This window comes from Bos grunniens, chromosome 6 (assembly GCF_055505025.1).
Source record: "Bos grunniens cultivar Pamir isolate PY7600 chromosome 6, Bosgru_T2T1.0, whole genome shotgun sequence".
Classification (NCBI taxonomy): Eukaryota; Metazoa; Chordata; class Mammalia; order Artiodactyla; family Bovidae; genus Bos; species Bos grunniens.
The window spans coordinates 30,441,944-30,455,665 of NC_141170.1; positions in this window are offsets into that span (position 1 = coordinate 30,441,944).

Sequence of the window (13,722 nt, forward strand, 5' to 3'; positions counted from 1 at the left end):
CCATCTTAACTGATAATACCCTCAAGAGAAAATTGTTTTGAGGTAAAAATTCCACAGCATCACAATATAGTAAGTGACCAAAAAAACAGCTGAAGTTTGCTATTCCTTATACATATGCTATTCCATTCCTTATACATATACTATTTCTTATACATATGCTGGGAGAAGGCAATGGCACCCCACTCCAGTACTCTTGCCTGGAAAATCCCATGGACAGAGGAGCCTGGTAGGCTGCAGTCCATGGGGTCGCTAATTGTTGGACACGACTGAGCGACTTGACTTTCACTTTTCACTTTCATGCACTGGAGAAGGAAATGGCAACCCACTCCAGTGTTCTTGCCTGGAGAATCCCAGGGATGAGGGAGCCTGCTGGGCTGCCGTCTACGGGGTCGCACAGAGTCGGACACGACTGAAGCGACTTAGCAGCAGCGGCATACATATGCTATTCCATTCCTTATACATATACTATTCCTTATACATATACTATTCCTTATACATATACTATTCCTTATACATATATATATATATATATATGAAAAAAAAAGCCATGAATTCACAACCATCTCAGGGAAAAACAAAGAAAGGATTGTAACTCTGTGTATGTTGGGGAAAGAGGTGGAGAGAGCAGCAGGTAAGGTGGGCAACAGATGGACAGGCAGTCAGTGGTGAAGAGCTAAAGAGAAGTCTCAGTCATCTCCTCTGAAAACATGTGTACTGGAGGCTGGCTTTTATGATGGCCAATGGAGAGGTTCTCTCAGACCAGCAGCAATGGGATCTCCTGGGACTTGTGAGACATGTAAATTCTCAGGCACACATCAGTTTACTTCAGTTCATTTCAGTTCAGTCGCTCAGTCATGTCCAACTCTTTGCAACCCCATGAATTGCAGCACACCAGGTCTCCCTGTTCATCACCAACTCCCGGAGTTCACCCAAACTCATGTCCATCGAGTCGGTGATGCCATCCAGCCATCTCATCCTCTGTCGTCCCCTTCTCCTCCTGCCCCCAATCCCTCCCAGCATCAGGGTCTTTTCCAATGAGTCAGCTCTTTGCATGAGGTGGCCGAAGTATTGGAGTTTCAGCCTCAGCATCAGTCCTTCCAATGAACACCCAGGACTGGTCTCCTTCAGGATGGAGGGCACACATCGGGCCTACTCAATCAAAAACTGGGCCTCTGGTTGTGAGACCCAGTGGTCTGTACTTTAACAAGCCCTGCAGGTGGTTCTGATGCTCTCAGAAAAAACAAAAAAAATTGTGAACCATTGAGCTAGCAGGTAAGGCTAGTTTAAAAATAGGAGGTAGAGTGAACTATAGGAAAACTGGAAGAGAGACTTCCTTGGGAATTTCTCCTTTAAGAACACATGAAATTTCATTTGACTTGTTCCACATTACAGATTAGCAAGTTCTATTTACTAAACGGGTGGCGCAGTGGTAAAGAATCCACCTGCCAATGCAGGAGACAAGACTCGGGACACGAGTCACAGGAGACTTGGGTTTGATCTATGGGTCGGGAAGATCCCCTGGGGAAGGGAATGGTAACCCACTTCAGTTTTCTTGCCTGGGAAATCCGATGGGCAGAGAAGCTTGGTGGGATACAGTCTATGGAGTCACAAAGAGTCAGACATGACAGCGCATATGTATGCGCGCGCACACACACACACACACACAGATTTACTAGACAGGTGTGCCTAGTGGCTTATATTTGTCCCTTCAATCTGCTCTCTACCCTTTCCCACCTGCTCCGTGCCCTGGGCAGGGGAAGCTGACTTATAGGGGCTGCATCAAAAGGTCCCTGTCTCTGTGGTTCTGCTTAGATTCAGTCCATGGGGAGCCCCAGCATGAAAGTGCACAGAGAAAAGATGATGAGGTCAGAGGTCAGTTTATTTCCCTGGTTCCCTCTCTCTGTGGGGTTGCCTCAGGCTGCCTGTGTCTTTTGATCAAGGTCATTTCTCTTCTATAGGTGTTCCCTCTCCAACATTCTCTTCTTCCTGATTCTAGTAGAAGCTCCCAGCCCTGGTCCCCTTAAGCCTAGGAATGGAGTCGGCTTTATTGCTACTATTTCTGAGTAACTTTATGATTGCCTGTGGTTCTGCTAAAACTCACCCACACCTTTGCAAAATAAGCTTTTTAAAAATAGCACCCTTGGCAATAAACTCACCACAAATTAACCAAACTCAAGTGTTCCATCTGTTCTTTATTGGGACTCTGTGTAAGACTTAGCACCTCCTCCAATTCCCTAAACCCTCAGATGCTTCTTATCTCTGCTGCAGTTGCGTCCACTTCTGGTTAACCTGTTGCCAGGACCGTGTTGCCTATAACCAACTTACCCTGGGCCCTTTCCCTAATCTCAAAGACAGTCAGGTGGACTATCCATGTGCTGAGAGTTTCTGATTGTTGCTACCACTTCTGGGCCTGAATGGAACACCACCCCCTGAGGACTGATATACGACATCCCAGACAACCATAGACAGGATGAAATGATGAAATGAAACCAGGAAGTTGATGGTGGTTGACCAATTGGAACTAGGAGACAGGAGGGACCTAGGCAGATTGTGCTCTGATGCATGGATTTTCCTTGCAGTCATGGAGAAAAGTCTCCCAGGCCAAGCAGATGGACTCCAAAGTAATATGTTATGTCTGTGTGGCTCATGATGAAGTAGCAGTCAGCATGGTCAACTATAACTTCCTAATGCTTCTCATTTTTCTTTTTTCCCAAACCATTTCCTATTCCTTAAGAAACAAAACAAAACAAAACTACACTCCTCTGGACTTGAAGGTATAGTAGACTGATTATATATAGTTGGGCTTTCTTTGATTACTTAGGATGCCAACGAGTTTCAGAGCTGTGATAATGAAGGTCATTTTACATTTCTATAAATGTACTCATCATGCTTAACAGATGAAGTATCATTGTGCTTTGGAAACAATACAGTACTATGCAAATATAGGATAGAAACACCACTTATACAGATAAAGGAGTGTAATTTATAAAGAAATGTTCAGCGTATGGCAATAATGCAAACTTATTTTAAATTTTTATTTTTTATTGAAGTATAGTTGATTTAAAATATTGTGTTAGTTTCAAATGTACAGCACAGGGATTCATTTATATTTTTTTTCCTTTTCAGATTCTTTTGCCCTGTAAGTCATTACAAAATATTGAATATAGCTCTCTGTGCTATATAGTAGGTCCTTGTTGGTTATCTATTTTATATATAGTAGTATGTATATGTTAATCCCTAACTCCTAAAGTATTACTCCTTTCCTCCTTTTCCCTTTGGTAATTATGTTTGTTTTGAAAGTCTGTGAATCTGTTTCTGTGTTGCAAATAAGTTTATTTATATCATTTTTTTAGATCCCACATATAAGTGATATCATATATATTTGATTTATTTCATGTAGTATAATAATCTCTAGGTCTGTGTTGCTGCAAATGGCATCTCCTTCTTTTTTATGGCTGACTAATATTCCATCGTATATATGTACCACATTTTCCTTATCCATTCCTCTGTCACTGGACGTTTAGGGTTGCTTCCATGTCTAGGGCTGTTGTAAATAGTGCTGCAGTGAACACTGGGATGCACCCATCTTTTGGAATTATGGTTTTCTCTGGATATATGCCTAGGAGTGATATTGCTGGCTCACATGGTAGCTCTATTTTTAGTTCTTCAAGGAAACTCTATGCTGTTTTCCAGTTACTGTACCCTTTACATTCTTACCAACAGTGTAGGAGGGTTCCCTTTGTCCACACCATCTCTGGCATTTATTATCTGTAGACTTTTGAATGATGGCCATTCTGACTGATGTGAGGTGATACCTCATTTTAGCTGTTTTGCACTTCTATGATAATTAGTGATAGGAACATCTTTTCATGTGCCTTTTGGCCATCTGTCAAACTTAATTTCTTAAAAATCACTTTAAAAAGGATGGGGAACACATGTACACCTGTGGCGGATGCATGTTGATGTATGGCAAAACCAATACAATATTGTAAAGTAAAAAATAATAATAATAATTTAAAAAAATTTTTAATTGAACGCATAAGGAAAAAATAGTTTACAAAATGTTTTGAGTTCTTACTGATGACCAGGTGATACAATAAGTAGTGTTTTATAAATTTCTAGCTGGTATTATTTAAAACTCTGGTTTCTAAACTGTGCCTCACTGAATAAGAGGTGTTTTCAGATATTCTAAAACCATATGTATATCTTCACAAACAATACCATTCAAACTGCCTGAAGGAACAGATTAACACTGAAATTCTTAGGTAAATTTTAATTTAAAATATTATACAATAATAATGATGTGGCAATGTAGGTTCACTGAATATAGCAAACGTACCATTCTGAGGCAGAATGTTGGTAGTGGGAGTGGCTGTGTATGTGAGCATAAGCAGTATATTGAAACCCTGCTTTCTGTTCAATATTTCTGTGACTCTAAAACTGGTTTAAAAATAAAATTTATTAATAAATAAAAGAAAGAAATGCCTATCGAAATACTTCAAAACTATTGATTACGGATATTTAGTTTGCTTTTTATTTTTGCATAAATTTAATAGATATTGCTTGGAAATGAGCCTAAAATTGGAAAGATCTGTAAGGCAGAATAAAAAAATTAGAAAATTAGAAAATGTGTGAATACAGTAATAAATGAGTCAAATTTGGAAGCACAGAGTAATCAAAAAATTATTGGAAGAGATGCATGTGGATGATACAATGTAAATAATACTTGGGGGAAATCTCAATTTGATCACCCTGTCATATTTCCCACTTTGATAATAAATATCCCTGTTTTCACCTAAGGCATAGATAATAAAATCAAAGGGATGGAAAATTCTGTATTACCCAGTGAGCTAAAATTTTTACTTATGATATTTATGATAAACATCTAAGCAATGAGCTCCAGTTTCAGTTGGAGTAGAAATAGATGACATTTAGTGGAACTTAATCCAGTTTTAATTAGAAATCTATTCATTAAGCAACTGAAACATTTATGTGAATCACCATTAATTTCATTAAAACCTAATGCATGTTTTAAATTTTTAATGTTAATTCATTCCAAACATTCTTCTTTTAATATAAACTTTTATAAATAGTTCCTTTAACATACATCATTGGTTATTATATTATTATTATTAGATATTTTATCATTTTAATGACAAAAATACTCTCATCCTTGTACATAAATAAAATTTTATGTATGCATTATAAAATATATATAAACATGTTTGTTTATTCCAGTTTATCTACTTTTGCCAAGATTTGCCCTGAAGATGATTCATTTTTATAACTTTTTCTGAGGATGGATCTGAATTTAGATTGGAAATTTTACAATTCACATAGAGTCTAAAAGTGTGTATTGTTGATATTCAGTAATAACTTACTATTACCTGGGTTCCTAATGACAGGTGACAAGTTGCTTTAAAGAGAAGTTGCTATTCAGACACACACACACACTTACTCTACCTCCCATACCAAAATGCACTGAACTGTCTTTTCTATTTCCATGGCTCCTTAAGACTCCTGATATAACTAGCTGCTTACCCAAGTTATGTGAATTTTCAAAGTGCTTCCCAAAAAAGTCAAGCACCTGTACAAAAGAAAACTATCCAAGACCTTTAAAAATTATGTCTAAAGAAGGATAACATCTGTATAGAAAAGTTCACAAATCATAAATATACAGCTTAACATGAATCCATCATATAAATGCCACCGATGTCAAGAAATAACCATTCAAGTTTAAAGATCAGTCTTATGGACTCTGTGGGAGAGGGAGAGGGTGGGGAGATTTGGGAGAATGGCATTGAAACATGTATAATATCATGTATGAAATGAGTCACCAGTCCAGGTTCGATGCACGATACTGGATGCTTGGGGCCGGTGCACCGCGACGACCCAGAGGGAGAGTATGGGGAGGGAGGAGGGAAGAGGGTTCAGGATGGGGAACACAGGTATACCTGTGGCGGATTCATTTCGATATTTGGCAAAACTAATACAATATTGTAAAGTTTAAAAATAAAATAAAATTTTAAAAAAAGAAAGAAAATGAACACACACACACACACAAATAAAGTAATATCACAATAATCTTAGTTGGGAACAGCACTCTAGTTCTGCTGATTGAAATAAAAATGTTGACAAAATGTTTACATGGTTTTAGTTTCAAGGTATATATAGATAGAGAGATAAAAGGATTTTGAATGTTGTGTGTGCATTGGTGAATTTCCCATTTTAATGTGGAAAGAAATAACAAAAAATATGAATATGTATTTGTTATGACAATGTTATTATGATATGAAAACTAAAAACATCCTTATGATTTGTCATCTATGGTATTTCAGAATTAATTCAATTCTGAATTATTTGATAATGATCATAATATTAATTATAGAATAATTGCAGTAGTATATTATTATATAGTTAAGATCAGATCAGTCGCTCAGTCGTGTCCAACTCTTTGCGACCCCATGAATCGCAGCACGCCAGGCCTCCCTGTCCATCACCATCTCCCAGAGTTCACTGAGACTTACATCCATCGAGTCAGTGATGCCATCCAGCCATCTCATCCTCTGTCATCCCCTTCTCCTCTTGCCCCCAATCCCTCCCAGCATCAGAGTCTTTTCCAATGAGTCAACTCTTTGCATGAGGTGGCCAAAGTACTGGACTTTCAGCTTTAGCATCATTCCTTCCAAAGAAATCCCAGGGCTGATCTCCTTCAGAATGGACTGGTTGGATCTCCTTGCAGTCCAAGGGACTCTCAAGAGTCTTCTCCAACACCACAGTTCAAAAGCATCAATTCTTCGGTGCTCAGCCTTCTTCACAGTCCAACTCTCACATCCATACATGACCACAGGAAAAACCATAGCCTTGACTAGATGAACCTTTGTTGGCAAAGTAATGTCTCTGCTTTTGAATATGCTATCTAGGTTGGTCATAACTTTCCTTCCAAGGAGTAAGCGTCTTTTAATTTCATGGCTGCAGTCATCATCTGCAGTGATTTTGGAGCCCAGAAAAATAAAGTCTGACACTGTTTCCACTGTTTCCCCATCTATTTCCCATGAAGTGATGGGACCGGATACCACGATCTTCGTTTTCTGAATGTTGAGCTTTAATTAAACTTTTTCACTCTCATCTTTCACTTTCATCAAGAGGCTGTTTAGTTCTTCTTCACTTTCTGCCATAAGGGTGGTGTCATCTGCATATGTGAGGTTATTGATATTTCTCCCGGCAATCTTGATTCCAGCTTGTGCTTCTTCCAGTACAGCGTTTCTCATGATGTACTCTGCATAGAAGTTAAATAAGCAGGGTGACAATATACAACCTTGACGTACTCCTTTTCCTTTTGCAGTCTGTTGTTCCATGTCCAGTTCTAACTGTTGCTTCCTGACCTGCATACAAATTTCTCAAGAGGCAGATCAGGTGGTCTGGTATTCCCATCTCTTTCATAATTTCCCACAGTTTATTGTGATCCACACAAAGGCTTTGGCATAGTCAATAAAGCAGAAACAGATGCTTTTCTGGAACTCTCTTGCTTTTTCCATGATCCAGCGGATGTTGGCAATTTGATCTCTCTTTCCTCTGCCTTTTCTAAAACCAGCTTGAACATCAGGAAGTTCACAGTTCACGTATTGCTGGAGCCTGGCTTGGAGAATTTTGAGCATTACTTTACTAGTGTGTGAGATGAGTGCAATTGTGTTGCATTCTTTGAGCATTCTTTGGCATTGCCTTTCTTGGGGATTGGAATGAAAACTGACCTTTTCCAGTCCTGTGGCCACTGCCGAGTTTTCCAAATTTGCTGGCATATTGAGCGCAGCACTTTCACAGCATCATTTTTCAGGATTTGGAATAGCTCAACTGGAATTCCATCACCTCCACTAGCTTTGTTCATAGTGATGCTTTCTAAGGCCCACTTGACTTCACGTTCCAGGATGTCTGGCTCTAGGTCAGTGATCACACCATCGTGATTATCTGGGTCGTGAAGATCTTTTTTGTACAGTTCTTCTGTGTATTCTTGCCATCTCTTCTTAATATCTTCTGCTTCTGTTAGGTCCATACCATTTCTGTCCTTTATTGAGCCCATCTTTGCATGAAATGTCCCTTTGGTATCTCTGATTTTTTTGAAGAGATCTCTAGTCTTTCCCATTCTGTTGTTCACCTCTATTTCTTTGCAGTGATCGCTGAAGAAGGCTTTCTTAGCTCTTCTTGCTATTCTTTGGAACTCTGCATTCAGATGTTTATATCTTTCCTTTTCTCCTTTGCTTTTCGCTTCTCTTCTTTTCACAGCTATTTGTAAGGCCTCCCCAGACAGCCATTTTGCTTTTTTGCATTTCTTTTCCATGGGGATGGTCTTGATCCCTGTCTCCTCTACAATGTCACGAACCTCATTCCATAGTTCATCAGGCACTCTATCTATCAGATCTAGGCCCTTAAATCTATTTCTCACCTCCACTGTATAATCATAAGGGATTTGATTTAGGTCATACCTGAATGGTCTAGTGGTTTTCCCTACTTTCTCAATTTAAGTCTGAATTTGGCAATAAGGAGTTCATGGTCTGAGCCACCGTCAGCTCCTGGTCTTGTTTTTGCTGACTGTATAGAGCTTCTCCATCTTTGGCTGCAAAGAATATAATCAATCTGATTTTGGTGTTGACCATCTGGTGATGTCCATGTATAGAGTCTTCTTTTGTATTGTTGGAAGAGTGTGTTTGTTATGGCCAGTGCATTTTCTTGGCAAAACTCTATTAGTCTTTGCCCTGCTTCATTCCATATTCCAAGGCCAAATTTGCCTGTTACTCCAGGTGTTTCTTGACTTCCTACTTTTGCATTCCAGCCCCCTATAATGAAAAGGACATCTTTTTTGGGTGTTAGTTCTAAAAGGTCTTGTAGGTCTTCATAGATCCGTTCAACTTCAGCTTCTTCAGCGTTACTGGTTGGGGCATAGACTTGGATTACTGTGATATTGAATGGTTTGCCTTGGAAACGAGTTAGTTATTGACAATTCAATTAGAACTACAGTTTGTAAAAATGCTATTAATAATGTGGGGTTTACTGCAAAAGAATGCTCTCTAAACTAATCTTTTGAAAGTTCCGTTACGCTTTCTTTTTCCCTTTGGAAAAATCTTTGTATAGGTCCAAAAGGTGCATGTTCTTTATTTCCTTCATTTCTTCCTTCCTTCCTCCCTTGCTTTCTCTCTCCCTTTACTGATCTTTAGTGGACGTTTATACAACACTGTTATTTTCTTAAGTCATTCTGGGTGGATGGTCCAAGGGTAGATTTGAGTTTACTGAACAGGGTTAAAATATCATAGAATTTAGGACTGAAGGCCTGATTAATAATGTTTTCATTATATTTGCAGTCATCCAAATACCCTGAAGATATGAAGAGAGACAGGTCATTTTACGCATTTTTAACCTTTTCTCCATATATGTTAGAATACTACCTGTATAATCAACTCTACCTCTGTTTAGCTTTTCTTCTTCGAGTATACAATACACCGCATCTTTTTCATCCCCATTTTCTATCTGCCTTATGGATGAATTAAACTCATTATCAGGTTGTATGCTGCTTTGGAATGGAATTGAGAAACTGAATTAGAGAAATGTCCTAATACGTACGACACTCTGTTTGAGTGTTTATATGTACTGCACACCAACAGTCACTCACTTTTGACTATTGGTCAATATTTGCAACTTGCCTTCAAGGGCATCAATCCCTACCTCTTCTTTTAGCTTGAGTGGCCTCCAGACTTTCCCCGCAGTGCAAGGCTGGCTCCTTCTCTTTGAAGGGAGTCTACTTCACTATTAACAGGCCTTGTTGATAAACAATGGAAAATATTCTCCTTTTATGAATGCAGGTTGTCAGGGAAAGGAACTCTAAGTATATTTCAGTTCTCCCCATTTCCAAGATCTAGTTTTCTGAAGAATCTTAGGCAACACTGCCTTAGCAAACTAGTGGGGTTCTTTGATCAATTTCTGGATGATAACGTCAGTTTTGGTAAACATATGAATCTGATGAACTGGCTGCTTGGACAGCATGAATCAGCGATGCTGTATTATTCTGTTCCCCTTAGATAAGTTTTGACAAGGGCAAAAAGTAAAAGCATACTGTGTTCTTATGTTTTATGACTTACATTGTGATCATTCTTTTTCATCTTATTTTGTAAGAGCTCTGTTAGAGAATAGATGAATCTGGCCACTCTATGCTCAGCAGAAGAAAGGACAAGTTTAATTTGGAATCCATCATGATGAGTCACCTTATATAAAGAGGAAAGCAGGGTATCTTTGGAGGGAGAAGCAGTGATTGGACAAGGACACTTTAAATGCAGGAGCATATTTTCCTCTGCCCCTCATAAAACTAGGACAGGGTAAGCAGTTTGGAGATAGTCTCAGATCGCTACTAGAAATTTGAAACAGTATCACCATTAAGGAAACAGCCCTCACCAAAAGCAAAGAAAAGGAATATGTAATTATTACTTAGAAAATAAAGGGACTTGACTGAAAAACCATACTGATTCTGAGTTTGTTGCTATTTTATTTTTAAATAACTTATTTTGGCTGTGTTAAAGAGAGGAAAATCACCTCAATTTCTGGTTGAAATTCCTTGGTGGTTCAGACAGTAAAGAATCTGCCTGCAATGCAGGAGATCTGGGTTTGATCTCTGGGTCGGGAAGATCCCCTGGAGAAGGGCATGGCAACCCACTCCAGTATTCTTACCTGGAGAATCCCCATGGACCGAGGAGCCTGGCAGGCTACAGTCCATGGGGTCGCAAAGAGTCAGACACAACCTGAGCTACTGAGCACCCATTAGGTCACTCTCCCATGCCCCTGTCTTTGTCTCTCTAGATGAAAGGAACTCGGTGAACTTTATCCGAAATACCTTCACTTTCTGCAACAGCAACACTGACCTGTTGGGGACAGGTGTAAGTGTTGGTTCCCACTGTTTTCTAATATTTCTTATAAATTGTGCTCTATTTGACAGAATTGCCTTGGAGTTTGCATTATTGGGAACTGATAGTTTTAGCATTAATAACCAGTCACTTCTGTGTGTAGGATTTTGTCTTTAAGTGTTTGCTTCCATTTTCCTCAGATTTGATGGGTTATGAAGATGAAATAGCCAAGTAAACAAATAAATGATACACAATCAGTTAGTGACAGATATGAAAAGAACACAATAAGAGATTTGAAAGTGATTAGGAGGAGACAGACAGACTACTTTCCTAAGTAGTAGGAAAGTGTTATTTGAAGAGGAGACATATTAACGGAACTCTGAAGAGGAGCCAGTAGTGACAAAGTGAAAAGATTAGGAAACGAGTCAGAGGAGACAGGTAAGGCTAGATGATGTAGACCCTTATAAGAAGGATGACTTTAAAGTTTACTGAAAGGCCACTGAAAAGTTTTAAGAAGGGAAATGACTTGATTTGACTTACATTTTTAAAAGTTCACCCAAGGGACTCCAGGACTCCTTGAACTCCAGGAGTTAGGACTCAGTGCTTCCAATGCCAGGGGGGCAAGGTTTTCAACTCTTGGTCAGGTAACTAAGATCCAACAAGACAGGTTGCAAAATTAAAATAAAAAATAAAGATCCATCCCAGCTATTGGGTAGAAAATGTACATTAGGGACAGAAAAGTACTGGAAAAAGAAAAATACATTAGGAGGCATTTGTGATAATGCAGGTTGGAGATGGACATCATTTGAACTTGGCTCATTTACATGGAGATGAAGATAAATTACCAGCTCACCATCTATTTTAAAAGACTTACTGTTAAATTGGAATTGGGCTGAAGTGCAGCCCAAGGAAGAGAGTAGAAGAAGACAATGATCAGTCATAAAAGAAAGAAAGGAACTATGGAAAACACTCTGATGCTGGGAGGGATTTGGGGGCAGGAGGAGAAGGGGACGACAGAGAATGAGATGGCTGATGGCATCACCGACTTGATGGACATGAGTTTGAGTGAACTCCAGGAGCTGGTGATGGACAGGGAGGCCTGGAGTGCTGCAGTTCATGGGGTCGCAAAGAGTCGGACACGACTGAGCGACTGAACCGAACTGAACTGAAGGATAGCTGCTGAAGGAATATATTTAAAAGTCACAGGGAACTACAGGAAAAATAGTCAACCATGTAGACTAGTAGCCAAGCTCAGTTATCCCAGATAAATGTAGATGTTTTCCTCTTTTCTGGAATGTCCTGCTTATTTTTATATTCTGAACATGAAAGGGAAATGTAGAAACTGAAATTTGTGTTGTACATAATTTAAAAATTAAATAAATTGAAATAATTTAAAATGATATGGCAAAAAGGTAAAGTTAGCAGACTTAAAGCATATTGTTATAACATTGAAATAGGAGCTCATTTAAAAAAAAATAATGACTTATACAGCAAAAATTAGCAGTTTAGACACTCGCAAGACTGTAAATCCATGCACTCAGCTAAGTCATAGAAAAATGTTTTGCAGAAAAAACTGAATATAATTTATGAAGCAAATTTGCTCATTCAAAGAACCAGTGACATTTGTTAGTTCCTTCCAGTCAAATATTACCAGGGGCACAAATCTCAATTTTATTGCTGTTGCTGTGAGTGAGAAGCTACCCATGGCAAATCCTGGGGCAGCTTAGTAAGAGGGTGTGAGAAACACTTAGAGTAGGATCTGGGCTTTGTGTTAGCTGCCTTGGGGAGGGTTTAAAAAAGGAGGGATTTTCTCTGGCTTGGAGGCTGTCAGAAAGTGGAGCATAATTCTGTGATTGGATGTCTTAATAAATCTTACTTAGAAGGTCGGAAGAATGAAATGGAGCTAAAGACTTCAATTAAAAAAGCAGTAGTCACTCAGCTGGAATATTTTATCTTTTTTGTGGTTTGTACAGTAGTTATGTTTTTGCCTGTGTTTAGACATGATTATGCAACTTTGGTTTTGCCATGTCTAATGTCAGTTCTCTGGGAAATGATGCATGTCCAACAAATGAATACCAAGACCTAGCTCTGAGTACCAGGCCAGCTACTGGCTGTCATGGGCAGTTTTTCTTTCTAGCATTGACATTATGAGTGACTTCTCTGTGTACAGGTTTTCTAGCCTGTCTTCACATAGATTACTTTTATTTATTTCTTCATTTTAGGTAATTGTGAGGAAATAAATGAATATATACCCACATAGTGTTACATTGCTAAATATATATCTTTTCGTATTCTTTTAACCATAGTGCTTACTCAAAGACAACATTTTTGGTTTTGGTATTTCTTTTATTTTTCATCTTTAAAATATTATTTTGAAATGAGAGAGGCAATTGTGTGTGAAAATTAATGTTAAGAAAATCTATTACAACATAGCAGCTGGAAGACAGAAAATTATTCTCTAACATTCTAATTTGTTTTTAGAGCCTACTGAAATAACATTTGAAAAATAAAAATGTAGACTATAAAAAGATACATGATATCCTGTTTGAAATTTAATAGTATAAACTGAAAACTGCACCACCTAAAAACTGAGAATTACAGTTGATTTGGAAGACCTGCTGAGGACTTAAGCCTGGGAAATAGGCTCTGCAATGACCCTAAGGGACTGTCCTGAAGAGGTAAGGGAGGAGCCAGGATATATATAGGAGTTTTTGCAACAAAGATCAGGTATTCAGAACATTAAAAGATAACTTAATTACAAAGAACCTAGAAATTAATGAGTTTAGCACTTTCCTGTATATGGGAAGATACAAGAGTCTGGACTCATTGGTATGCACCT